The 25,891-nt window shown below is 46.5% G+C and overlaps 1 long non-coding RNA gene across 1 annotated transcript; it reads left to right on the forward strand.

Annotated features, from left to right (window-relative positions):
* Window positions 1–6,856: 6,856 nt before the first annotated feature.
* On the forward strand, window positions 6,857–20,482 carry LOC144329603 (uncharacterized). Its single transcript, XR_013395009.1, has 3 exons — window positions 6,857–6,908; window positions 19,567–19,648; window positions 20,366–20,482. It is a non-coding gene; the product is annotated as an uncharacterized LOC144329603 (long non-coding RNA).
* Window positions 20,483–25,891: the final 5,409 nt, after the last annotated feature.

Below are 25,891 nucleotides of genomic sequence, written 5' to 3' on the forward strand. Positions count from 1 at the left end.
GACAGTGTTTCACCATATTGGCCAAGCTGGTCTTGAACTCCTGACCTTGTGATCCACACACCTCAGCCTCCCAAAGTGCTGCGATTACAGGCGTGAGCCGCTGCACCTGGCCCATAGTCACATTCTTTAAACTGTGAAGTTAAGCACATGCGAGTTATTACAAATCCCTCTGAGGATTTCAACCATCAGTCCCTCCTTGCCTGGCGGCTGGGCACATGCCTCCATTTTCTTGCCCTGTCCTTTAGTCCTCATGCCTGTCCTCTAGTGTTTATGCCCTGCCTTCTTCTGAGCTTCTCAGTTTTCTTCCAGGCTCTCATGAATTGGGCTGAACGGCAAGTACCTCTTCCAGCATCTCTTCTCTTGGTGACATTGTTGTGCCTATTTCATTGATTTGGGAAATGTCTGTGCAACGCCACCAGCAAGGCACGACGCTAGGGTTGTGTAGGGCTAGGGAGGTGGTTGACCAGCTGTCCCTACAAGCAAATGCCCTTGTCTTGAGCTCTTCTCTGAGTCATGGCTCAGGATCTGCGAAATGCTATCCTTGGGACTTCACTCTCTTCTCCAGGGCCCTCTGACGCTCCCCTTGTTTCTCCCGCATTGTCGTCTTGGCTGCGCCCAGCCTCTCTGGGCCATTTCTGCTACTGCACTCATGCCTTTGGCATGACTGGCTGTTCCAACTTGCCAGGGACTGAAGGATTTCTGGGATGCTCCCGGCCCTTGTTTCTCTCTTTCCTGTTCTTAGTGTGATGCTGATTCCCGCGCCCAGACCCCTTCACACTGCATGTGTGAGCGTCTCTCACCTTGCTTGCTTCCTTCCCTCCCCTGTCTCTCTTCCCTGCCCCTCCCCAGCACCCCACGGAACTCCCATTTCTAAGGAGGAACAGAACTGGCATTCTCACCATGTGTCTGGGGACCGGAGCTTTCCCGACGAAATTAGCTCCCATCTCTGGATGCCCATGCATTCTAGTCTCACTCATCCTACATGATTTCATCCTTGCCATCACCCTGTGAGGAAGGGACTGTCATTATTGGCGTCTTATAGACAAGGAAGGTGTAGAGATGGAGAAGGTCGACCACCAGCCAAGGTCACACTGCAGGCCACTTGTGAAACTGGATTTAGAACCCAAATGTGTCTAGCTCCCCGCACATCTCCATCGGCCTAACTGCGCTCCCTGCCTCCTGGCCATGGAGGAATCTAGGACAGTTGTAAAAGCCGAGGTGAATGGAGACGTGAGGACGGTGCAGCAGTGGCCGGGTCTCTCAGCATTTCACATTCGCTTCCCTCCAGTACGGCTCCACTGTATGTGGACTGCGGTGGCACATAATTATTCCCGGATTATCTGGTCATAAATTTCAAAAGCATTTATTGTGTGTTTGCCCCATGCCCAGCACATTATTAAATGTTTCACCAACATCATTTTATGGATGCTTTTTAAAAGTCACATGATGATCCAAGAGGGTGGATGTTAATATGCCTTTTCTACAGATACAGGACCAGGCATTGTGAGGCTGTCACCAGCCACGTGACACGGCTGGTGGCAGGCTGCGTGAGACCCTGTTCCCAGGGCTTCTGAGTAAAAGCCGCCTTGATCGAACACTCATCGCTGGCAAATACTCCCTTTTATGTCCTCAAGCAAATAGCAAACTCTGACAAGGCAGCAAACACCTCTTAGGTTTCTTTATCATCTCCCAAGCTGCTTTGGACCAGTGCTAAGCACACAGTCTGTGCTCAAAATTGACCTTTGAATGGACACTTTCCAAGGATTACAAAAAAGAAAAAAAAAAAACCCTCCAAAACCAAAAAAACAAAAGAACCCCCAAACAACCAAAGCTGTGTGTGAGGCTCATTTTCTTGGTGGAGGGATTAGTGTCCGGGTTATAGGAGAAGTCTGGAGGGAAGAAGTGGTTCTGAGGCTCCCTGTCTGTGCTGGTCACACTCACGATTGTTATGGTCTTAGATGATAGGCCCAGAACTGCGGCACACAAGGGTGATTATGCCCATTGCATAGATGGGATGACTGAGGCCCAGCAGAGTTTGTTCTCTTTCCCCAAGTCTCAGATTTCAAAGTGACTGCTTTTCTCCTCCCTACGTAAGCTTGCTGGCTTTTTCACGCTGCTGGCTGCCCTGCTTAGAGCTTTTGACGCAGAGCCAGGTGGGCCAGTTCCTGAGGTGCCTGTCAGAGTCTCCCCCGGGGGGCTGTGTTTGGCTGTGTTCTCTGACAAAGTCCTCCCGGACTCCTACTGAGACTCAGATGACAGTGGCTCCGGCTGGCAGGCACTCTCCTCATTAAGACCTCTGGAAAGGCTGGATCTATTGTGGCTTTTTCCTCAAGGAATCAATATTTTTGGTGACACAAAACCCAGGGAAAGAAAGCCACGGAGCACAGGGGACGGGAAGAAAATTAGAAATTCTCCTTGAGTTTGGTTGTGGAAAGGAGATACAGAACATCTTTAGTCTGATGAATCCTTGGCCAGGGTGTACAGGGGAAATTTATGAGATGAAGCTCGCGAAAAAAATGCACATCCTGTGACTGTTGTCTTGGGAGCCACTCACGGGGCTGGCTGCCCTAGTCCTGACTTGTCTTGACGTGAGGATTTGGAGATTACATTATTCGGGAAGTGGAAACTATAGCTTAGAGGCCCGAAGCCCACAAGATACGTTGTTCTGGGGAGAAGAAGGGAGATAGGGCCTACCATGAGTGAGAAGGGCATCCTGCACCCAGCCCTGAGGGGTCAGAAATCAGAGAGGTGTGTCCACAGCGGAGCTCTAAACATGAGGGTTCAACCCCTCTGGGGCACAGTTACTCAGACCTGGGCTGGGCCGAGGAAGCTGCTCTCTTTATATTTGCTCCATACCAACATTCCCAAAAAAGAATACAATTGACCCCATTTTGGTGAATTTAAAATAGGTCATGTGACTTCCTGAACTCAGCCTGTAAGTATTTATTGAGCGCCTACCAGGGGCCAGGCACACTTCTAGGGGCCGGAGATAGAACAAACCATAAACAAAAACCAATTCCCTGCTCTTCCTCATTCTAGTGGCAAACACAGTTTGATGCGCAAAGATAATTATGACACAGAAGGCCAGGGAATGATGAGGAAAGATGACAGAACCTGGTGGTCCGGAGGTGGCCACGTGGCATCTAACTTTCTGGGGAGGAATGCTCGTTGCTCAGGGGCACTGAAACAGGGGCCCTGGCATCCGATTTCTGCGCACTTCAGATGGGAGGGCCTGAATCCCCCTTGGGCTGGTTGAGCCATCGCTCAGAGTAGGAGTGGGGCAGATGCAGCTAAGGCATGTCCAGGAGAGAAGGCAGGCTTGGGAACTGGATGGGCATCCGAGGCCACTTCCAGTGGGGGCAGCCAGAACTGGCTTTAGAGAGGAAGGACTGTGCCTGTGCACAGTCGGACATGTGAGGAAGAGGAAGAGGGTCAGCTCGGAGAGCTTCCTGAGCTGTCACAGCTCCAGCCCTATTCTGTAGGCATTGTTGTTCTCTATTTTTCTTTTCCTGAACAGCTGTTACTTAATGCATAATATACCCAAATCATGAATGAATTCATTTTCAGTGTGGAAGGTTAAAATAATCTAAAAGAATACAAAGCAGAGTGAGAATTTTTTTACATCTCCCTTTCCATCCCAATTTGCACCCCGAATGTATCCACTGTAAACAATTTGGCATCCATCTTCTGGACTCTCTTCTATGCATTTACATTCAAACCTGTGCAAATGTGCCCACATCTTAAATCAGAAATGGAATTACAGTATGCACCTTGCTCCATGATTTTCCCTTTTTTCACTTTACAATATGTACTGGAAATCTATCTATGTCAGTAACTATTGCATTATTTTTCACATGATATAGCCATATGATCACCCTCATTTTTTTCTACTGAGATACATTGTTGAGTAGCCATATCTTAACATAAAAAATTCCTAAATGTATTTATCTGTTTTTATACTATTTTGTTCTTTTAATCAGTTGTCTATTTCTGAGTCACTTTTAATTACTACAGCTTTGTAGTGAGGTTTGCTTGTTTGTCGTTTGTTTGTTTGGTTGGTTTTTGACAGAGTTTCACTCTTGTTGCCCAGGGTGGAGTTCAAGGGTGAGATCTCGGTTCACCACAACCTCTGCCTCAAGAGTTCAAGCAGTACTCCTGCCTCAGCCTCCCGAGTAGCTGGGATTACAGGCATGCGCCACCACGTCTGGCTAATTTTGTATTTTTAGTACAGACGAGGTTCCTTCATGTTGATCAGTGTGGTCTCAAACTCTTGACCTCAGGTGACCTGCCCATCTCGGCCTCCCAAAGTGCTGGGATTACAGGCATGAGACACTGTGCCCGTTCTGTAGTATGGTTTTATATGTTGGTATAGCAAGTTCCATATCACTGTTCCTTTTGACAATTTCCCTAATAATATGTATTCATTTTATGGGAAGTTTGGAATCAACTTGTCAAGTTTATCAAAAGTCATGCTCAAATTATGATTGGGGTTGCATTGAATATGAAGATTATGTGGAGAAAATTTTTACATTTTTACAACTTGTCTTCTCATCTAGGATTATGCTGTGAATCTTCATTATGTAAGGTTTTTAAAATGGTTGTGACGTTTGTTTCATAAGGCTTAATAATTTTCTTCTTGCATAGTTTTTATTAGGTTTATTCCTAGATAATATATATATGTTTCTTTGTTTTTATTATGAATGGAAACTTTGATTTTCTAATTGATTATTATGTAGTAACAGAAATTACTGATTTTTGAATGTTGTGCATGTATCTACTACCTGTTTACTGATTTCTCTGATTAGTTTTGTTATTTTGTTAGCTGATTTTCTAGGAAGATAATATTAATGCCTACAAATAATGACAATTTTCCATATTTGAAGTTTTATTCTTTTATTTTTTCTTGCCTTATTGCATTGGCTGAGATATTGATAACAATGTTATATAGCAAGAATGATACAGAAAACATCATTACTTGTTCAAGTCCTAAGAGAGAATGCTTCTATATTTCACCAGTACATCTGATGTTTGTTAAGCATTAACTACTAGGTTATGATTTTATTTAGGTGTTTAATTTGATCAAGTGTTTTTGAGTATTTTCTTCTCTAGTCTATTAAGATGGCAATTTGTATTAATATTTGTATTAATATTAATATTTTGTATTAACTTGGATATTTTCTTCTCTAATCTAGTAAGTTGAGAATTTGTATTAATATTAACATTTGTATCAATGTTAATTTTTTAAAATATTACATAGTAAAATATCCTTGGCATTATTATTTTAATATATTGCTAGGTTTAATTTGCTAATATTTGATTGGTCATGTTATATCTATGTTTCTGAGTGAATATAGCCTACTACTTCCTTTTTCAATTTTGATATCAAGAGTTTTTCTCAGAGATGACGGAGAAATGATTTCACCTTATCTGATGTTCAGTTTATGTATCATAAGTAACAACTTTTTTGGAAAATTCGGTAAGACTTGCCATAAATTATCTGAATTTATTTGCTTTTAAAAGAGTAGGTCTTTGGCTAACTTTCTAATTTCTTCTATGTTTATTAATTGATTTAGGTTTTCTACCTCTTCCCGAAATTATTTTAATAATTTATATTTTCCTAAGAAATAATTCATTTTATCTAGATGCTCACATTTATTGACAGTAAGTTGTACCAAGCATTCTTATATATATTTCTAATATCACCCTTATCTGTAAGGGTTCCTGTCCTTCTGCCACTTCTAAGCTATTTTTTAATATGGTCTTTCTGGTTTTTTTTTTAATAAGAATTGCCAGAAATTTGTTTATTATATTAATCGTTTCAGAGAGCCATCGTTGGTTGTATTGATCAAATTTACTGATTTTGTTTTGCTTGTGTTCTGTTGTATTAATTTCTGCTTTCATCCTTTTAAATTGTTCCCTTCAGAGCAGTGGTCCTCAACCTTTTTGGCACCAGGGACCAGTTTCATGGAAGACAATTTTTCCATGGATGGGGTGGGGAGTGGGGATGAAAAGAATGGTTTTGGGATGAAACTGTTTCACCTCAGATCATCAAGCATTAGATTCTTGTAAGGCATGTGCAACCTGGCTCCCTCACATGCACAGTTCCTAATAGGGTTTGCACTCCTATAAGAATCTAATCCTGCTGCTGATCTCGCAAGAGTTAGAGATCAGACTGTAATGCTCGTTCACCTGCCACTCACTTCCTGCTCTGTGGCCTAGTTTCTAGTGGCCCTGGTGTTGGGGACCCTTGTTTTAGAGAGTGGGTTATTTTGTTCTTTTCTGCCTTTTTCTAAAAGATGCATGCTAAAGCCCCTTCTTGTCAACCTCTGTGGTTTTCTAATAAATGCATTTAAGGCCATAGATTTTTCTCTAAGTGTGTAGACTATCCAGAGATGTTAATGGTGCTTAACAAGACAAAACAAGATGCCTCCAGTCCTTGAGCATGCCTAGATAGCCATGCTATGAGCCTGGTCACTGGTGCAACAACGGATCAAACTTGTTTATATCATGCAAATCATGTTCCAAAAACTCCAAAGAGATTTTCAGAGAAAAATAGCCCATCCCAGTACCATCTCTCATTGGCTTAGCTTTAAACAACTTATGCTCACATTTGCATGCTTTCTTTTTTTTCACTGTCCTCCTGCATGTGTGTGGGTGCATGTGCCAGTCAACCATTCACAAATCCCCGAGCACCTGCTACATGCTTGAATCACAGTAATGAACCAGCTGCAGCCTCTGCCCTCAAAGCATTCCCAGTCTAGTGGAGGACTAATATGTTAGTAAATAATTTCAGTAAATGATGTAAGTGCTATAAGCCTAAATATTTTAAAGGCTGAGAGGAGGGTGCTCTTACATCTGTGTGGAGATGGAGAGGGAAGACCTCCCAAGGGAGGTGGCACAGGCTGAAGGTGAGTGTTCAACCAGGAGTGTCCAAGGGCTGCAGGGAAGAGCACCATTCCAGGCACAGGGAAAGAGGTAAGAAGAAGCACGGGGTGTTTGGTTAATCATGCAAAGCTCAGGCTGGCTAGCTGAAGCAATGGGCATACTTCTGGGGTATGATACTAGGGAGTCAACTGTGAACCCCCAGGAGGGACTCTGAGGATGAGACTTGAGAGCCTGGACTTCACCCTGTGCTGTCGAGGCAAAGGCAGGATGATGTGGCCAGAGCATGTTTGGATGGACCCTGTGCCCTCAGTAAAGAGGAGGTTTGGGGTGAAGAGATGGAAGCTAGGGAGACCAAAGTAGAGGAGGTTCAAGTCATCTTGATTGTGTGAGAGTAGATTCCAGAGACAACTGTGTCCCTGGGCTTCTTCAAGGTTTGCATCAGCACCACAGCCTGAGGATGGAAAGTGAACAAGGCATCCAGAACCCCTTTCCTTCTCCCCACCTGGGTCCTGAATCAGGTGCTTATGACATGGCCACTATCTCCTGTAAGCACCACTCTGGGGAGTGGACCATAGCGCTGAGCAGGCTCTCAGGATGGAATTCAGTGTTAGAAGGAGACTGCAAATCCCCATGCCCCGCACATTAATCTGTGACCTTAGACAGGTTGCTCTGCTTCTCATAAACTCAGTTTTCTCATCCATAGAATAGGTGGTTGGGAGGGTTTAATGTGACAAAGCAAGCAGGATCGTTATTGTTATTATAGTGTCTGTGTTGAAATATGAGCATATATTTTCCAATCCCTTAACTGGCACTGAGGCACATGTTATTAGTTTTGTTGCTTTTTTCCTTAGAAAAACAGAAGCTTTAGTTGGTTTGATGGAATGGAATGGTTTATGTATTTTATTTCAAAGGAAAAAAAATACCTGCCACAAAAAGGGCTTCTGCCCCCCAGCGCTGCCCTCCTCGGCATCTGCTGCAGCTTGACACATCGTGGCTTTGTTTGCAGCCTCCCCCTCACAGCCTAATGACATTCCTGAAGATGGCAAAGGAGAGTTTCAGGTTGCCATGGAAACTGGGTGCCAGCAAGAATCAAGAGAATTCTAACCCTTGAAGGCTGTATATTTATTCCCCGTTGCTCAGGGAGCAGAGCTGGCTGCAAAGATTAGGGGGTGGGGATGGTGGAGACCCTGCTTTAGGTGTTGCCATGGGCTCTGCCTGGAGGCAGAGGAGGTGACAGGAGGCCGTAAGGTGCATGATCTACAGGGCTATTGTCTGGGAGCATCCAGGGCCCTCTTTGGGGCAATCTCTGTTCCCCTTTTTTGAATCACGTCCAAATCCAAATATGGGCAAGAGATGGGAGAGGAGCAGGAAGGAGTGAAGGAAAGAGGGAACTCTCTATAGCTACTGGCAGACTGCATCCACACCCGATGTCCTGAGCTGCCCCAGCTGTCTTGGGTGCCCAATTCTTTGCAGGGAGTTTGTCAGCATCTTGCCTGAGTCACCAACATCCCTGCAGTTCCCCATTATCCTGTCACTACTTGAGCTTCTTTGCAGTTGACCATGCCCTTCCAAGTGTGTTAAATCTCCAGCTCCTCACAACAACCCTGCCAAGGAAGGCATGATGAATCTTGTGCCCACTGCACAGATGCAGATGTGGAGACTCAGAGGGGCTATGTTTGGAAAAGCAGAGGTGAACTTTAGTGCCCTTTTCTGTCATTCAAAAATCTGTCAGTAGCAAAGGTAGAAAGAGGGTCACAGGGGAGATTGAGGAAAGACCTGTAGGGCAGTGGATGGCTACCACAGCAGTGTCCACAAGTGAAAGAGGCTTAGAAGGAGGCAGAGCATCTCAAGTGGCCCCAGTGGGAATTAAGTCAAGTTCAGAACTTTTTCCTTCTGGAAGCCTCTATACCTTACCGTGAAGGACCTCTCAGAACCACCCTGCAGTGAAGGAATTGCTAAACTCACTTTGCAGATACGGAAACTGAGGCTCAGAAAGAAGTAACTTGGCTCGTCACATGTGAGTAAAGAGCAACGTCAGGGGTTGATCTGATGATTCTGTCTGACTCCAAAGCCTCCCGCTATGCTCTGGGGCCAGGCCACCACCTGAGGGGTAATTAAGGGAGGGCATCTTTTCCTGAAGATGTCACACCTGTGGTGGGAGGGAGTGCCGCCTTCATATGTGTCATCCCTACACAGACACACACACCCACACGTACACACACACGCACTTACACAGTCACATGCACACTCACACATTTACACACCCACACACATAACTCATATACACATGCACAGATACATACATGCGCACGTGTGCACAGACACACACACACACACACCAGCCCTTCTTTGTGTTGAGGGTTTGCCAGTCCCCTTGAGGGTAGTGCTGAGACACTGGCCACTCCTGAGGCTGACGTGCTCACACACCTCCCTTCTACACCTCTGGTCTTACCCATCACCTCAGCAAACCCTCTTTTCCAAAGATGCCAGCCAAGCATCCATCAGCAAGTTCCCTCAGGAGGGCACACAGCTACTTGTGGCCTGGCCTAAGACTCCCCGATATTGCTCAGCCAAACCCTTATAATGAGATAGCTATTTGCCACACTTGAGTTCCTGCAAATCCCCGGACCTACCCCTGCTCACAGGATGTCACTCTGGGATATGCCTTCCGTAACCACTGCCCTGTGCCAGGCTCACCTCCCTTGGGCTGGCCCCACTCCCCTCAGTCCATGGTCTCTTTGGCTCCCTCCCTGGCTCAGAGTCCACCCAAAGGACTCTTCATTCCTTTAAAGCTTTAGCACTCAGTTCCATGGCCAGCAGCAGTGATTTTTCCAATTCTGGATCATAACCCATAGTTATAGTGAAATCCACTTAGTGAAAGAGATCAGCATTTAAAAATATGGAGTGTGGATTAGAATAGAAAATACCAAACAGGTTGTTTTCTAATGATAAGAGCCTGTGCCATTTATTGAGACTGCTGTTTCTCTTCTATTAAGACATGAATGGGTGTGCCTTGGATTGTGATGTGCAATGTGTGTCTTTCTATGAGGTGTGATATCAGAGGTTCAACAGTGGGTGGATTAAGTGAAAATTCATCTGAGTTTTCAGGGCCCTCGAAGTCCGGCTCCTCCAACTTTCTCCAGCTGTATTGCCTGGTATTACCTCTCCCTGCACATGGCCACATAATCTGTCCTCCTGTTCTCAGAACACACAGGGTCCTCCGCTCCTTCCTGCCCCTGTCTGAGCCTTGTCTTTTGCTGGAATGTGATCTTATCCACACGCCTTCCCACACTTGCTCTGCCCCACTGAAACTCCAGTTTCTCTTCTCAGACTCTGACTGGGGATCATTCTCTTGCTGAGGTTTTCTCTTCTTCTTTTCTTCCCTTCAAAGACAGTGGTCCCCCAGGCCTCCTCACAACCTGGTCATTTTATGTCACAGTGAGTAGCCATAGCCTGCTTCCCTGACCATTTCGGAACCAAAAGGAATATCCCATCCAGAAATATGGAAGGAGGACTTGCTAGGCATTAGGCCATTTGCTGTGCACTGGCCTAGCCTCAGTCAACAAATAGGAGTGCCTCCCAACTTTGTAAAACGTACTACTTAGTGGCAGAGGCAGAAAATAAGTAGGTAAGCAAACCAAAAACATTATTATAAATTGTCAGAAATGCTATGAAAGGAAATAAGGGCTGGCCACTTTAAACAAGATGGTCAGAAAAATCCCCAGTTCTCAGTGGCTTACTAAATAGAAGTCGATGTCTGTAATTTGAATCCAGCTGGTATTGGGGGTAGGTGGCTCTGCTCCATGTAGTCACGCAGAGACCCAGGCTGATGGAGGCCGTGGCCTCTTTAACATATGGCTTCCACGTCACCTAAACTTGATGTCTTAAACAACAGAAATACATTGTCTCACAGTTCTGGAGGCTGGAAAGTTCAGGATCAGGGTGTTGGCAAGATTGGCTCCTCCTGAGGGTGCTGGGGTAGAATCTGTTCCATGCCTCTTCCCCAGTGTTGGATGTTTTGCTGGTGATCTTTGGCGTGGTTTGGCTTGGAGAAGCATCACCCCAATTTCTGCCTTCACATTCACATGGCGTTCTCTGTGTGTATGTCTTTAAGTTTCCCCTTTTCGTAAGGATACCAGTCATATTGGTTTAGGGGCCCACTCTCCTCCAGTTTGACCTCATTTTAGCTAATTATATTTACAAAGACTCTATTTCCAAATAAGTCACATTCTGAAGTCCTGGGGGTTAAGACTTCAACATATAAATTTTTGTGACCCAGAATGTAATCCCATAACACAGGGTCATGCCTAATTGTGAAGAAGGCTGGGGATGTGTCTCAGCTGTGTGACTGGAGGAGGAGGACACGTTTGGGATGTGTCTCAGCTGTGTGACTGGAGGAGGAGGACACGTTTGATGAGCAGCTAGCTGTCTCCATCACGCCACGGAAGGCTGAAAGCAGAGTGACCAGGTGTGACCTGCACGAGACTGCATTTCTCAGGTGCAGGGACTCCTCTGGAACTGTCCCTGAGTCTCCCTGCAGCAGCTCCAGGCCTGGGTCTGGAAACTCACTCATTTAGTGAATATCTGTCAAATGGAACTGGATTTGGGTTTCCTTGTGGGTAGGAAGAGGGCAGGTGGTGCAAAGCTAGAGGATGTGGAATTTATAAGCTGAGTGGCTGAAACGATTCAGAAACAAAGCTGGGTGTGTGTGTTCGTGTGTGATAACTGCCTTGTGATTCTGGCTGGAAACCTATGGCAATTCTGCCAACTCTGACCAAAGCCAAAAAGAAACAGCTACAGGATGAAAAGAAAATTTGTGTTTTCCTTGCTAAGGCATTCCCAACTGAGCAGAAGTTTGGGTTTAAGGAAGACGAGAACAGAGAAGCGTTCAGCTTCCTTTTCCCACATGGAACAGCCCAGCCCCTCATCCACTCCCCATCACTCAAGCACAGTCACAAGGAAAGAAAGACTTCATAGCCAAGGCACAGGAAGCCTTTGGTAGAGGATGGATCTGTTTGATATTCCTCCAAGGCTGTGAAAGATGGAGCGAGTGTTAGTGAAACTGCTAGAGGCTGATGTCCTGGTCGGGAAACCTGGATTTACATCAGATGGGCAATTCTGATGACCTTGGGTGCCTTCCAGTGTCTGGCTGAAAGGCTACACTGGAAGCCATCACAACGCAAAGCACTTGTGACGATGACTGCCATTTTCTGAGTGCTTCATATGTGCCAGGAACTGGACTAAGTACATATCAACTGACTAAGTCTTTAAAACAGTGTACAGAGTTGCTGTTCCTTTCTGCATTTTACAGGCAAGGAATCTGAACATCAGAGAAGTACAGTGGCTTGTTCAAGGTCCCATGCCAGGGATTCAACCCCAGAACTGGTTGACACCAGAGCCAACACCATCCCTACAGTGCAGTGCCTCCTGTGACCACTCCCATCTTCTACAGCCTGGGAGTTTGTAAATGCAGTGGCTGAAGGCAGGCACTATTGCATCAGACCTCCTGGCTTTGTATCCTGGCCCCTTGACTTTCTGGTGGGGTAGTTGCTTCACTTCTTTATGCCATGTCTTAGTTGGTTCAGGCTGCTATAACTGAATACCACAGACTGGGTGGCTTATGCCACAGATATTTATTTCTCATAGTTCTGGGGGCTGAGAAGTCCAAGATCAAGGGGCCAAAAGATTCAGTGTCTGGTGAGGGCCTGCTTTCTGGCTTGTGGATGGCGCTCTTCTCGTTGCATCCTCACGTGGTGGAAGGGGCAAGGGAGCTCTCTGGAGCCTCTTTTCAAAAAGGCACTAATCCCATTTATGAGGGCTCCACGCTTGTGACCTAATCACCTCCCGGAGATCCATCTCTGAATACCCTCACTTTGCGGGTTAGGATTTCAACATACAAATTTGAGAGAAACACAAACATTCATTCTATAGCAAGGCTCAATTTCCTTATGTAGAAAATAGACATAATAAGAGTAATTACTTCAAAGGCCGTTGTAAGCATTAGTTGAACTTAGCACAGTATTCAGCACACATAAATGGTAAAAAGCTAGTCTCCTCTCATTGCGAGTTCATTCACACACTTATTTCAATTTTCAACTCACATGCCACCTCTTCAGAGAAGCCTTGCTTGATCACCCTGGCTCTAGTGGCCTCACCAGTCCTTCTGGCCAACCAGACTGTTTCTTTATCTTCTAGCACTCCTCCTCTGCCATGTGTTGGCTATCCTAGCCCCTCACTGACTCAGTTTACTCTTCTGAAAAATGGGGGAACCGTGGCACCAGTTTCATGGAGTTGCTGTGAGGATTAAGTGTCCAGTGCTTAGCACAGCCCATCCCCTCAAAAGTTGTGTCAACTGCCACCTTTGTCTCTACCCAGGTCTGCTCACTACCCAGGTGCTTCTCAAAGTGAGGACTGTGACCAGCTGCCCAGCAGCACTGGGGAACTTACCAGAAGTGCCAATTCTTGGGGATCACCCCAAACTTGCTGAATCAGAGATTCTGGGGGCGGAGCCCAGCTATCTGAGTTCTAAGAGCCCTCAAGGTGATTCTGATGCACATTCAGGTTTAGGAACACTGCTTTTCCTCCCTGAGAAGAAGAACAAATACATCATTGATTATGAGACACACCATTATTTCATATTCCGCTAAGACTGGAAGAGCATTGTCAACTAAATTATAAGGCAGTCCTGTCTTATCATCATAATTCTAAAGACATTCTTATTTCAGAGGTGCTAAAATGTGAAAAGAAAATTGCATCTTGGCATCAATGAAATTTAACATTAGGAATAGTTAGAGGATGAGAAACTGAGTTCTCGCTCATCTCTCCTCTCCAGTGGTTCGCAGCCCTGACTGCACGGAAGACTCACCAGGCTGTACATTAGAGTTAAAAAACCCTCTTGTGCTGTCTGCACTCAGATGGACCACAGCAGGATCCCTGGGGCTGGACCCAGGCATCAGTAGTGCTTAAAGCTTCCTGGGGGTTGGAATGTGCAGTTAGGTTCAGAATCACTGCTCCAGGTCAAATTTCTACCCTCGCCTACCATATGCAGAGATGAAATCAAGCTTCCTGGTTTCTAAACAAATAAAACCCTGCTCCAACAGGTGCCAATCAACGTTCCTCATGGGCCTTTGGCATCTCAGTGACAAGAGCACACAGGACACACCCAGCTGGTTTCTATTTCTTGACTTTCTATCAGAGTTGAAGGTCTTTCCCCACTCCACTGCAGTGGCTTAGAGGAAGTCAGTTTAATTTGAGCCCTTCTAAATCCTGACCTGGGTGCCTTTTTGCTGATATAAACCTCCTTCCCTGACAGTGCACGCTGAGCCCCAGCAAGATCTGAGAATTGAGAGAGTGGGGTTGAACTATCGATGAAGTCTGGGGATTAAGATATTCTCCCCTGGAGCTGGGCGCAGTGGCTCACGTCAGTAATCCCAGCACTTTGGGAGGCCGAGGCGGGTGGATCACGAGGTCAGGAGATCGAGACCATCCTGGCTAACACAGTGAAACCCCGTCTCTACTAAAAAAAAAAAAAAAAAAAATACAAAAAATTAGCTGCACGTGGTGGCAGGTGCCTCCCAGCTACTCGGGAGGCTGAGGCAGGAGAATGGCATGAACCCGGGAGGTAGAGCTTGCAGTGAGCCGAGATCGCGCCACTGCACTCCAGCCTGGGGGACAGAGCGAGACTCTGTCTCAAAAAAACAAACAAACAGACAAAAAAAGATACTCTCCCCTGGGACCTGCCATAAGAGGAAATATTTATTGTGCATTTACCAAGAGCCAGATTCTATGTGTGACCTCATTTCATGCTCATTCTAGGAGGTAGATTTCATTCCTATTTCATAGAAAAAGAAACTGAGGGTCAGAGAGGTGAAGGGACTTGTCCACAGTCACAGGGAATAGTAGAGCCAGAATTTGGATCCAGGACTCTGACTCTATTCTCTACACAAATGCTTGCCTCCTTCCTTGGGCCATGAGCCTCTGGTTTCAGAACGTGGGAGTTGGATGCAGGCATTCTGAATAACTCATGCTATTTTCAGTAAAAATGAAGAAAGCTCCTTAGTAAAGGCTGATATTTGTATGCTACTCTGAGTTGTTATTTTACACACAGTGCCTTATTTAGTCCTCACAACAGCCCTGCCAATGAGATGACATTGTCCCCAATTCACAGATGAGGAAACTGAGGCAGATGGCACTGTCTCCAATGTACAGATGAGGAAACTGAGGCAGGGAAACCAGGATGACTACTCTGTGTTCCCACCTAGGACTCTGCTTAGGAAGAAGAGGGATCCTGATGGTACCATTGGTGGGAGTGGCTCTGCAGCTCTCTTGGTGAGACATGAGCTCCCTGGGGCCAGTGACGTGTGTGATTTGTCTCTGCACCCCCAGCCCCAGCACTGGGCTTGACCCAGAGTAAATGTTTAGTAAAATTAAAAGCCAAATTATCAGCGAGGGAAGTATTTTGTAATCTGAGGATTACCAGCCTAGTGACAGCTATTCTTATTCTTTATTCAAATAACAATACAGTTGTCTGAGACCAGTTTGGAAAGTGGGTAGCCTGAAGATTTTGTTGGCCTGCCCGAAACTCAGAGAATGTCATGTAAAATGGCTTATTTCTAGTTTATCTAGAAAACTTGAAAGCCCTAGCAACACTGGAATCACTTACGCATGTGGCAGGAACAGCAACCAGCTGGAGCCAAGGAGACGCTCTCCAGGACTCCAGGAGACAAGGCACAGGCCCAGCAGTTTACCATAGGCTCCACCATGCCCTGTCATCTTGCACCCAGCAAGTGCCACTCTTCCCTTTTCCCAGTAGGCACCTGTAGGAAATGGAGTTTGCAACAACTGCTTTAGGGCTTAAATTGCAAGAACAATAATAGACGCATTTTGAAATAGGCATTGTCAATGGGCATAGCTGGCAAAATACAGCAGCTCCTTGGGAGGTCAAAGCCATATCCACTGGCAACCTTTTGATCAGGAAAAAACCCTAGTGCAAATTGGTGACTATTTCCAACCAGATATGCGTCAACCCCTGTAGCCTGGACCATCCATGACCTTGAGCTCCCGGTAACAGCACTCTGTGGGCTGTTGGAGCAAATGTGAACACCGTGCACACATAGCGGAGAGGCCTGAGGTGTCAGGGGAAGTCGCCTCGGTCATCTGTTCAGTTCTGTTTATGGTCCAAGTGATTTTGTTCAGAGTCTTGCAGAGATTTAAAAGAACTCGATGAAAATGTTCTCGCACCATAAAATACCTTTCCTGTCGGGGTGGCAAAAGGAATGAGGCCATAAAAACGCTGTTCCAGCCAGGTCTGCAGGTAAAGTTCAGGCCCTAAATAAACATTCTCTCTTTCATCAGGGACAATGGTGAGGACAAAAACAAACAAACAAACAAGCAAACAAAAACATCTCTAAAGAGCTGTGAATGTACTAGGTGTTCATCTCTTCCTTACAGCCTTGTGGTTGTGGGGGGATCTGATTCCCAATTTGCAGATGAAGAAACTGAGGCTCAGGGAGGGGAAGTCTCTTGTTCAAGACCACACAGCTGGGACGTAGCAAAACCAGGATGGAACTTCACTAGTTACTGCGAGGGATGGAGCCTTTGACTTGCCCACTTGTCCTCAGGGGAGGGTACCCCAGGTTCCTTCCCCATCCTGTACTCTGGGAGTCTGGGGGTGAAGTGTGATGAATGTGAAAACATGTTTGCTTTGTTGGCCGCCCAGAATTCTTTCCACAGCCCTGACCCTCCTGCCTGAGTTCCAGCTGCTCACCGAGGGATCAGTGGACAAGCAAGCCCCACCTGACGCCTTCCTCCCCAGGTTCAAAGCACTGCCGGGAGGGCACCCTCGCTGCTGCCTGATTCTGCCTCCGCCTGACTTCCCAGTGTCTGAAAAATGGGCCCACTCTTTGTCCTGTAAATAACTCCAAACTGAGAACTTCCTGATTGCACTCTCCAATTCTATCAGTTGTCAGGTTATACTGGTGTGTGTGTGTGTGTGTGTGTGTGTGTGTATTTTACACTATTTTCACCTTTATTTCTCCACTTACACCCTCTCTGCCCTGCCCTATCTGGGTCTCATGATTTCTCTCCTGGGCCTAGGCATAAGCTTCCACACTGGTCTTCCTGCCTTGCTATACCCAGCCATCCTCCACCCAGCAAGCTCCCCAGAGTCAGAGGTCACAGGCAGATTCTTCAGGGGGACACTCAAGGCCTCGGTGATCTGGCCCCTGCCTGCCTTCCCTTTCTCCTCTTTTACCTCATTCCTACATCATCTGATCTGGACCATGTGATGCTTTCTGAATTCGTCCTCAGGGTTCCCACTGCTGCACTGGCTAGTGTTGTTCCCTCTGCTTAGCATGCTCTTCCTAACCCACCTTGCCTTGTTAGGAACATGTTTGTCTTTCCTGCCCAACCTCGAAAGTCCCTTCTTTTACAGAATCTGCCTCTTTAATCCATGGAAGGCTGCACTGGAAGAGGAAAACGCACAGGTTTTGAGCCTCAGCTTTGCAACCCAGCTCTGGAAATCACTTCTCAGAGCAGCAGTACCTCCATCAGTTATGCCAGGATGATGACCTCTAGCTCCTATGGTTTTGGAGCGGGGAGATTACAGATGATCCTGGTGACGGCTTGAGACACTATAAGCCTTCAGTAAATAGTAGTTTATTTCTATCTAGTGTTCTTAACCTCTGAACACATCACAAGCTGCTCAATAGCTAGCCAAAGTGAGGAGTGGGTCTATTAATCAGAACTTTTTGGGTGGCAAGTGACAGCAACCCAACACAAACTTAGAAATAAGGAAATGTATTGACTCATGTCAATGAAAAGCCCAGGGGTAGGGTTAACTTCAGGTTCAGCTGGATACAGGAGCTCAAATGACATCACTGGATTGTTTCCTTTCTCCTGCTTGTCCTTTTTCTCTATCTCTCCCTATTTTTTTCTTCTGTTTTGGCTTTTAGTTTCCCATTTAGACTCTTCCCATATGGGGACTCTGCACAGTCCCCACTCACATCCCGATATCTTAGCAACCCTGATGGAAAAAGAGCCTGCTTTTCCTAAGTTCCAGTACACAGACCCCCAGCTGACTGACTGCACTGGCTGGTCGCATGCATGTTGGTGACCCAAACCTGTCTGTGTCCACTCTTGAATCAGAGTGTTGTGGGCAGTCCCACCGGAACCACTTGGACTGTGGATGGGGAAGGGCTGGTTCCTAAGGAAACTTGGCGTGCTTTAACTAGAAGAGTAGGGAATGAATGTTGAGCAGACAGACAAACATCCACACAGCAGATGAAAGCAGAACCAATGTGCAGTTAGTTATGCTCGCAGACAATTGTATGAGAGTGTCTTGGTGTGTTCTTCTGCCCACTGGCTCTGCAAGGGCAGGGCCTATCTTCCAAAACCATGTACCACGTGATCCTCTGGACACACCTATGGAGCAGAAGGTCCCCTTTCCTCTTCCAGTCTCCAGTGACAGCCTCACAGCTGCCCATTGCCCCTCTTATTTCTCCCTAGCCATCCCCTTCCACTTGTCGGTGCCTGTCTGAGTAGCAGGGTGATTCCAGTGCTGCTGGCCACCCACTCACAACACTATCTTGAGCAAATTACTGGGCATCTCTAAAATGCTGCTTGTTTTGTCTACACATTGAGTGCTCCAATAAGAAAATGGTTAGTTACCCAACACTGCGGAAATGATAATAGTGGTTAACATTTATGAAGGGCTCACTTAGTGAAAGGGCTGAGTCTTTATTAAGTGCTTTTTGTGCATAATCTCATTGAATCCTCTCAATGATCCTACTGGGAAAGTACCATCATAACCATCCCTGTTTAATAGATGAGAAAGCTGAGCTCAAAGTGGTCAAGCACCTTGATCCAGGCCATACAACTAGTAGATGTTACAGCTAGAATTTGAGCACAACCTGTCTGTCTCTAGAATCTGCCCTTTGAATCAGTCCAGCTATTCATTCAATAAACATGCATTAAACCACTACTGTGTAGGGGGTGGTCTTTTAGATGCTAGGGATAAAGCAGTGAACAAAGCTACAAACACAAATCCGTGTCTGCATGGAACTGACATTCTAGTTGGGGGAGGGGGCATTAATGAACTTAAACATTTTCATGTATATAATGGAGGTGTGTGTGTCTCTATAGTGCTAAGAAGAAAAAGCAGGAAAGAGAGTCAGGGAGTGACAGGGAGTTCTTAGCTGTACTCGTGTGTGAAGGGCTGGATCATTTGCAAATAATGTGGTCTGGGAAGCTTTCATCGAGAAGGGGACACTGAGTCAGCACCTGGAGGAGGAGGAGGAGTAGGAGGGAGAGGAGGAGAAGGAGGCAGAGGAGGAAGAGGAGAAGTGGGAGGGGGAGGAAGAAGAGAAGGGGGAGGGGGAGAATGGGGAGGAGGAGGAGGGAGGGGGAGGAGGAAGGGGAGGAGGAGGGGAGGGGGAGGGGGAGGAAGAAGAGAAGGGAGGGGGGAGAATGGAGAGAAGGAAGAGGGAGGGGGAGGAGGAAGGGGGAGAAGGAGGGGGAGGGGAAGGAGGAGGAGGGGGAGGGGGAGGAGGAGGAGGAGGGGAAGGAGGAGGAAACATGGGGATTTCTTGGGGAGAGGAAACAGCATGCTAAGAAAACAATAAAGGTAATGAGGTTTGTCAGATATGATTGGAATCTTCCCTCTGTCCCATCTGGCCATCCCAGAGCCCCCAGTGCTACACGAGGCCCCTGCCCTCAAGAGCAATGTCCTTTCCAGATTCAGTGGTGGCTGGCCCAGAACCAGCAGGTATGTGGGCCTCTGGTGGGGTCCAGGTTCATTCAGGAGCAAGTGTGATGCAGTGAGCAACTGGAGAAAGGAAAGAGAGTGGGCATGGGTGGATGAAAGAGAGCAGAGCGGGCCATGCAGGAGGCGGGGTGCTGGGATACCATGTTAGGTCACTGGCTTTGCCATCACCCCAGGTACCTTCACATGCAGCTGGTGCAAGCACTACGCTCGGGGGATGGGGCTATCTTAACCCCCATCACAGGGTTAGAGAGGATGCTCACACCTGATATTCCCCTTTTCCCTCAAACCAGGGAGAGACCAGGTCTTGGCCAAGACTGCCAAGCAAGACACACTTCAGATGTTAATGAAGACTGGGGCATGAAGGTGACTCCCAGCTACTCGGAGGCCAAGATGGGAGGATCACTTGAGGCCAAGAGTTTGAGACCAGTCTGGCTAACATAGGGAGACCTCGCTTCTGGAAAAAAAAAAAATCATATCTGATAAACCTACAGCATGCCTGTAGTCTCAGCTACTCTGGAGGGAGGCTTAGACAGGAAACTTCAAGGAACCCAGGAGTTCAAGGCTGCAGTGAGCTGATTGCACCCCTGCTCTCCAGCCTGGGTGACAGGGCAAGACCCCAGCTCTCTCTACATAACATGTTAATGAAGACACGGTTTGTCCTGATGGAGCTGATCTTTGTGTCTTACCCTCTCTTCCCCGGCTTCTTCCTTTGCCCAGGGTCTTCCTTTGTCAAGACAGAGGCAGCTGGGATGGGCACCCTCTCATCTGAGCACTCAGTTGGCATCCCAGAAGGAAACTCATTGGCATGGCCAGAGTGATGAACATAGCCCCCCCAGATCCCACAACATACAGAACCCAATTACAGGACAGCCACGCTTTGTCTCCAAGGTGGAAATGAGGGAGAGGAGAATTCTTGAGTCTGAAAGAAACCTGAGGCTCTAACAGAATTACAGTTTTCCTCAGTTGTGGCTGGGTGTTTCTGGAATGATGCCCAGCATGGCTTAATTATGATCTGTGGATGCCAACGCCACTCAGCTGTGGGCTGGGGTGGGCTGGGGCAGCTAACCCACTCCCAGTGGAGCTGACAGGGTTCCAGGAGCAAGGAGGCTAACTCACCTTCTCCACGGGATTCTGAGCAGTTTGCTGATTCAGAAACCTGGCCTCTCTCGTTGAAAGTTCCTGAATGAGAAATGTCTGTTCATATCCTTTGCCCACTTTTTGATGGGGTTGTTTGTTTTTTTCTTGTAAATTTGTTTGAGTTCTTTGTAGGTTCTGGATATTAGCCCTTTGTCAGATGAGTAGATTGCAAAAATTTTCTCCCATTCTGTAGGTTGCCTGTTCACTCTGATGGTAGTGTCTTTTGCTGTGCAGAAGCTCTTTAGTTTAATGAGATCCCATTTGTCAATTTTGGCTTTTGCTGCCGTTGCTTTTGGTGTTTTAGACATGAAATCTTTGCCCATGCCTATGTCCTGAATGGTACTACCTAGGTTTTCCTCTAGGATTTTTATGGTATTAGGTCTAACATTTAGAAGACATTCATACAGCCAACAGACACATGAAAAAATGCTCATCATCACTGGCCATCAGAGAAATGCAAATCAAAACCACAATGAGATACCATCTCACACCAGTTAGAATGGCAATCATTAAAAAGTCAGGAAACAACAGGTGCTGGAGAGGATGTGGAGAAATAGGAACACTTTTACACTGTTGGTGGGATTGTAAGCTAGTTCAACCATTATGGAAAACAGTATGGCGATTCCTCAAGGATCTAGAACTAGATGTACCATATGACCCAGCCATCCCATTATTGGGTATATACCCAAAGGATTATAAATTATGCTGCTATAAAGACACATGCACACGTATGTTTATTGCAGCACTATTCACAATAGCAAAGACTTGGAATCAACCCAAATGTCCATCAGTGACAGATTGGATTAAGAAAATGTGGCACATATACACCATGGAATACTATGCAGCCATAAAAAAGGATGAGTTTGAGTCCTTTGTAGGGACTTGGATGCAGCTGGAATCCATCATTCTTAGCAAACTATCACAAGAACAGAAAACCAAACACCGCATGTTCTCACTCATAGGTGGGAACTGAACAATGAGATCACTCGGACTCAGGAAGGGGAACATCACACACCGGGGCCTATCATGGGGAGGGGGGAGGGGGGAGGGATTGCATTGGGAGTTATACCTGATGTAAATGACGAGTTGATGGGTGTAGCACAGCAACATGGCACAAGTATACATATGTAACAAAACTGCACGTTATGCACATGTACCCTACAACTTAAAGTATAATAATAATAAATAAATTAAAAAAAAAAAAAAAAAAAAAAAAAAAAAGAAAGTTCCTGAATGAGAACTTACTGCCTCAAGAGGAAAGTGCGAACAAAGCCCTTCACAGAGGAGCTCCAGATCCCCTTTCCGCCCCTCTCTATCCCCTCGCCCCTGATTCTGTGCTCCGACGTGCGGCTGCCTAGTCTCATGATGCTATTGTCGTGTATGTTATTTCTATGACCTAGAGGTCTGCCCTAGAACTCCTGTCCATCTCTTAAGACCCGTTTCAAAATGTCCCTTCCTGGGTGGGGGATAAAAGACTACAAATTGGGTTTCCTGTATACTTCTTGGGTGATGGGTGCATCAAAATCTCACAAATCACCACAAAAGAACTAACTTATGTCACCAAATGCCACCTGTTACCCCCAAAACCTATGGAAATAAAAAATTAAAAGAAAAAGGCAGAATCTAGTCCCCTCCTCTCAAAATGTCCCTTCCTCTTTGAGACCTACTCTAGCCTCTGAATGGTGAGTTGCCATGCTGTGTGTTCCCAGGGCATGATATAGTAAAGACCCCGCACACTCTATATTCACCAAGGATCTTTCGGTTGCGAGTGTCAGAAACCCAACCCTCACAGCAGGATGATGTAGTTGAGAACAAATAATATATCTACTTGAAAATTGCTAAGAGTGTAGAACTTAAATGTTCTCACCACAAATAAACAAGTATATGAGGTGATAGATATGTTAATTAGCTTGATTTAATCATTTCACAATGTATATGATACATATATCATGCGTATAATATACATAATATATGTATACAGCCATATGATCTATGTATACATATATCAAAACATCATGTTGTTTGATGCAAAAATATGCAATTTTATTTGTCGTTAAAAATATCAATAATGAAAAAGCCAACCCTGACAAGTCTTAACCAAAAAGACACTTTAAGGCTCACAAAACTCAAGTGTCTAAGGCTCATAACACTCCGACACATCTTGATCCAGGTACTAATAACAGATCAGTGAGAAACTGCCCAATGTTTGTGTTGGGCTCATTTTAATATAGCCACTGGTAACTTTAAACTTACATTGCACCAGATGATTAACACCATGGAAAAAGAGAGCTTTTCCCCCGAAAAGTTCCTGAAAAAAGTGTCAGGACTGATGCTTGCTGGCCTGGCTTGGGCCAGGTGCCTGAGTTGCCCCAAGCACTGTGACGTGAAGAGACCAGGCAAGGACTGCATTTCCCCGCAGGCGGATGTGCACAGCACCATCAGTCACACGGACTGAGCGTGGGATGGGTGAGGCAGGATTCCCTGGAGGAAAATCAAGGGCTGTGACCAAAGAAAGGAGAGTTGGATGCTGGACAGAAAACAATAACAACCAGCCGGGTGCAGTGGCTCACGCCTTTAATCCCAACACTTTGGGAGGCCGAGGCAGGTGGATCACCCGAGGTCAGGACTTCAAGATCAGCCTGGCCAACGTGGCAAAACCCCATCTCTACTAAAAACACAAAAAATTAGCTGGGCATGATGGCAGGCGCCTGTAATCCCAGCTACTTGGGAGGCTGAGACAGGAGAATCACTTGAACCCTGGAGGTGGAGGTTGCAGTGAGCCGAGATTGCACCACTGCACTCCAGCCTGGGCATCATAGTGAGATTCCATCTGAAAAAAAGAAAGAAAGAAAGAAAGAAAGAAAAGAAACAGAAAGAAAAAAGAAAAGAAAAGAAAAGAATAACAACCACACAACTAGGTATTCACTGGAATCCGGTTTTCTAATCAAGGTGTGAACTCAGGGCAGGACCCGAGTCTAGGCACCCAGCGTGGTATTTGACATCACTGAATGTGAAATAGCTGAGAAAATAATTAACAGTAAACTTTTTGCAGGAAAAAAGGACAGATATCAATGTTCTTAAACAGGGGGACACTGCATAGAGTATCTCCAAACAGATTTCCCTAGGAGCCTGGGTTCACCGTGCCTGGGCTGTGTGCCTCCAGGCAGGTCACACAGTGTCTCAGTAGCCTCTGTTCCCTCGTCGGTGACGATGATGATGACACCAGCTATCATGCAGGGTCACTGTAAAAAAATAAATAAATAAGATAATGTATATTCAAATGATAAATTCTTTTTTTTTTTTTTTTTTCCTAGATGGAGTTTTGCTCTGTCACCCAGGCTGGAGTTCAATGATGTGATCTTGGCTCACTGCAACCTCAACCTCCCAGGTTCAAGCAATTTTCCTGCCTCAGCCTCCCAAGCAGCTGGGATTACAGCACACGCCACCACACCTGGCTAATTTCAGGTATTTTTTTTTTTTTTTAGTAGAGACAGGGTTTCACCATGTTGGCCAGGCTGATCTTGAACTCCTGACCTCAGGTGATCCTCTCGCCTCGGCCTTCCAAAGGGCTGGGATTACAGGCATAAGCCACCACACCTGGTCTCAAATGATAAATTCTGAGGTGATATTCTAATTTTTATTCCCCTCCAGAATGTCTGGGTGCTTTCACCAGCTGTGTAACATTCCTGAAGAGAGAAACAAATGCGGCCTGGTAGATAAAAGTGTTCAAACGTTAATACGTTTTGGTTTGTACAAAAAGGTGGCAAAGCATTGCGGGAATCTTTTTCATTCACTCATTCACATGTTCACTTGGGAATTTCTTCATCCAAATATGAGCTGGGTGTCTTCCCTGTGTTCAGACAGTGTTGTAGGCATTGGGGATGCAGCAGTGGGGAAAATGGCATGGTACTGCCCTCATGAAGCTGATCACCCAGCCAGGAGAAGAGCAAGTCAATAATGGAAGAGAGTCAGTTCAGATGACGAGCAGCGCCATGTGAGGAAAGGAAAAGTGAGCCGTGGCCCAGGACAGATGGGCCAGATGTGTGGGAGGGTGGTGGGTGGGGGTCCCTTTGGCTGGACGGTCGTCCCTTTGGCTGGATGGTCAAAGAAAGCCTCTGCAGAAGGGACACTCGAGCTGAGGATCAAGACAGAGCCAGCCGGGGAGGGTTTGGGAGTAGGGCTTACGTGGTGGGTACAGCAGGATCTGAGCCGTGGCAGCTCTGGTTTGGGGTGTTCAAGGAACAGAGAGAAGGCCAGGGTGTGTGGTGTGTGGGGGGTTGGGGATGCACAGTGAGTGAGAGAGAGGAGATAGGGGAATCAGGTGCGTCCAGTGGGTGGGCAGGAGCCAGGGCTTATCAGAGCAGACACACCATACATGAAGGACGCTTGGCCAACTAGGAGGGTCTTGCAAACCCTACCCTCTTGCCACTGTCCTGGGTTTGGGGCCCAGTTGAGAAGGACCTGAACAGTGAGAATGGGTCAAGGGATGTGCACAGCCACTGTCCACACCCCTGGTCTCCTTGGGGTGATCTTTTCTTGTTTAGGTGACAAGGATGTGTGATAGCTACTGTGATTTTTGAGAGACCTACAAGCCCTGGAGAGGAGGAAGGGATCAGAGAGCTGGACCTGCTCCCTCCAGTGGACACATGCCTGGAAGGCCGAGGTTAGTTTGCTGGTGAGCGGGTGAGATCAAGCTGGGGCTGTGTGTATTTCCAGAGATAACCACTCGGAGTTTGGAGTTTTAAAACCACAGTGTGAGAGCTGGCAGGGAGCCTGCAAGAGGCTCTGCTGAGACGACACTGTGGCTGGGACACATTCCAGGATCATTGTTGAAGAAAGAGGTTGCCCCGAGGACCCCGAGGACCCCCGGCTCCTCCTGTTCCCTCTGGTTTCCTGGTTGAATTTGCCGCTGCCCTGTACTCGAGCCAAGCCCATGCACTTTAAAGGAAGCATGAAGAACCCCCAGCTCTGCAGGGCTCCTGCCACGGAGCAGTGCCTGCTGGTGGTTGGCCTTTCAGTGCCAAGGGTGAGAAGACAGCTTTCTGTGGTGCCCAGAAGGAAATGTCATGAGTGGTTTCCAGAGTGGAAGCTGTGGAAAGCCAAATC

Source organism: Macaca mulatta, chromosome 6 (genome assembly GCF_049350105.2).
Source record: "Macaca mulatta isolate MMU2019108-1 chromosome 6, T2T-MMU8v2.0, whole genome shotgun sequence".
In the NCBI taxonomy this organism is placed as follows: Eukaryota; Metazoa; Chordata; class Mammalia; order Primates; family Cercopithecidae; genus Macaca; species Macaca mulatta.